This window comes from Entamoeba invadens (genome assembly GCF_000330505.1).
Source record: "Entamoeba invadens IP1 unplaced genomic scaffold scaff_1105074724931, whole genome shotgun sequence".
Lineage (NCBI taxonomy): Eukaryota > Evosea > Mastigamoebida > Endamoebidae > Entamoeba > Entamoeba invadens.
In genome coordinates, this window is record NW_004443563.1 from 1,968 (window position 1) to 5,557 (window position 3,590).

A 3,590-nucleotide genomic window follows, 5' to 3' on the forward strand; every position below is an offset into this window, starting at 1 on the left:
TGAAACATATTTTTTAATTCAATATCTACTTTTACAGAATCACCAAGTTGTGTTTCAGATAAAATTAAAAATTATGAAGGAGTAAAACCAGCATTTAAAAATCGTTTAAGAGTTTACAATTGAAAAGTTTTATTTTTTGTTTTTAAACTGTTTATTTTATTTTAGACTGTTTTGGTTAATAACCTTGATTGTTTAAATGTTTTTTTATGTTATTGATGACTTTTTTAATTGTTGAAGAAATAAAAACTTATCATTAATTTAAATTGTTGCATTATTTGATGTAGTGGTGTTCTTCATCACATCGTTCGTTTATTATTATATTGTCGTTTATCTTATGTTTATTTGAAATAAGTGGTTTTACTCACGTTTAGTTACAAAATAAACCACTGACCAAATAACGAACCTGGAAAATCGGGAAAGATTTACCCAATATTTGGGTGCTTTCCCGATTTTTTGTTCGATAATTGAAATTGTATTGATTTTTAAGGGTTTTAAACTGTGTACCGTTGTTGTTTCAACGAACAGGAAAATAAAAAATAAAACAAATAAAAAACAGTAAATAATGGGAAATTAGGATAAAGGTTTTATAAATTTTGGAAACAGTACAGAGTTTTGAAATACAGTTTATATTGATATATCATTTAAAACAGTTTATTTTTTTACATATACATTGAAATCAATAAACACGAAATTATGACTTTAATGTATTTGAACTTGATTGTTTTGTAAAAAAACATTTTGACATTTAAACAAAAATGGGTAATTTCATTATTGATTCCGACTTCAATACATATTTCTTGTTTAATAATAATTGACAACAATATCAACAATATTGAAATGTGTTTTCAAAAAAAAACACATAACTATAATTTTTAATTCGTGTTAATCCTTAGACTAAAAATGATTTCAATATATTATGTACACGTTTGAGTGAGTTGCAATTTAAAATCCCTAAATTGGTGTAAACTGTGATATTCTTTTAATTTTAGTGTTATTTTTAAATCTTTTAGTTTGATGTTACATTTTTACACACTAAAAAGTTAACATTTTTATATTTTTGGCAGTTTTTAAACATAAGTGTAGCAATCAACAGTAAAAACCAATACACCAACTGTTGTTATCAAATTATTGAAAATTAATAATTAATAAATGCTTCCATTTTAATTAATCATAATAATTGTGGCATTATCAAAAATACATGTTCATTTTTTGTGTTGTAATTTGAAAAAAAAATAAAACAATTATTAAAAAAAATATTTGGATTAATATCTCGCTTGCACATCATTATCAACAAAAAGATGTTGAATTAAAATTGAGTATATAGAAGTAGTTACACAATGAAATTGATAACAATTGTTTGTATTTGATTTTTCTTTTTTTTCAACAAATCGTCAATGCAAACACATATAATTACAATTAATATCTTAGAATAACAATGTCATTAACAGTCATTATTCAACCAAAAACTAATTTAAAAATTACAATTGTATTAACTAATACGTATATCTATTATTAATATATTTAAACTTTTAATCATGTTGATTATTTTGTTGTGGGAATAATTGAAAACACCTTTTTACTAAAAGTTAAAACTGTTTAATTTTTTAAAATATATTTTAATGATATCAAATTATAAATCAAAATATAACAGGAATAATCAATTAAAATATTTAATTTCGATTTGACTATCACTGCATATATTGTTAATTGTATGTGTATTAACATAAAACAGACTTTTTTAATAATTAGATAAATATAAAACTTGCAAACTTTTTTTGTTGTGAAAAGTTTGGCGTCAAACATAGACTATTAGATTCGAATATAATTAATATCAATTATTTTTTACAACCATTTTCTTTATTGAAAATGTGGATATCCGTATAGATAAGTGTATTATATAAACCTGATATTTTGACTACTAACTGGTAATAAATTATTATTGATAAAATATTATTGGATTTTGTAAGACAATAAAACATTTAATGTTTAATCAACTACAAACACTTTTAAATGTTTGAAAATTTAAAAAAAACTAATAACAACTCGAATGTTTAAAAAAGTAAAAAAATGCAACCAACAGTCAAGATATTACCTTTATTATATTATTTAATTATATGTATTTTTCAATAACACCTATAATTCAATTATCTTAAGTCCAACTATTTTGTCGGGCTTACACGATACTGAAAATTTACTTTAATTTTTACTAAAACATTTTATTATTGATTTATAATATAATATTAATATAACATAGTATTAATAAATCCAACCAAACTAAATATACTAAAACAACAATTAAAAAGAATCAAAATAAACGGGAAATAAGCTGAAAACCACAAAGTTAGAAATGCAGATTATAAATTAATTAAAATTGTATAAATGTTTTTGTTTCGTTCGATTCAGAACATATGGAAGAAGAAAGAAAATAAAAACTTGGTTTTGGTTATAAATATAATGATTATATTAACAATCTTCAAAAAACGATCCCAAATCATGTTAATGATACTTATTGTATATCTTCTCCTTTTTGTTTGTGGACAAAGATGTGATTTAGAAGATCAAATTACAACTTCATATACACACTCTTCATTTTGTCGATTGACCAAAGATTTGTTGATTGCACCAAAAAACAACACAACTAATTTAACATTTACAATGAGTCAAAATTCCAGTATTGATTGTAGCAATGAAGAACCAAATTCAATTACTCGCTTTTATGAAATAATAGCACATGGTAACTCAAAAATATTGATGAAACCAGATTCCTTATTTAAAAATGTATTCAATTTAAAATTGTATGAAAATTGTGTATTAAACATGACAAATAGTTCTATTTATTTAAAAGAAAACAATCACGTTTACTTATATGGGAATAGTTTAACAACACTCAATGGATGTTCTAATATAACAACATATAGTCCAAGTTCATTAATGAATATATATTTATCAGAAAATGCAACATTTTCTTTAAAAGATAATTCTTCTATTACATATTTTGGTTCAATTGAAATGAAAAACTTTTCATCTCTTTTGATGGATGATAATTCTAAGATTGATTTATGGAATAAATTTATTCTTCAAGATAGTTCAAAATTAACAATGAAGGGCAACTCGTTCTTTAATATTGTTTATACCATATCATGTACGGGAAATCAATCTTTATCATTTGAAGGAAATTCATCATTTATTTCAACATCTACAAACCCTTTTACTGGTAATATTAACATAACACTAATAGACAATTCGTATGTTCATATGGGTAAGGTTGTTTTAAGTTTAAACGTACAACTGAAATTGTTTTCAAATTCTCGATTATATACAGCCAATTTAATTATATATTCAAAGTCCAGTATTTCAACAAGTGGTAGTTCTATTATGAATTGTTCTTATCTGACTTTGTATGATAATAACACTTCGTTGGTTATGACAAACAATTCTATTATCGACGTTCATAATAATATTTTTGTAAGGGGAATTATGAGTATGACAAACCAAGCAATATTAACAATAAAAAATTCTTTGACATTTGATTATGATAGTATTATTACAATGAACGAAAACGCCAAAATAAATGGAAACCCGTGTTTATT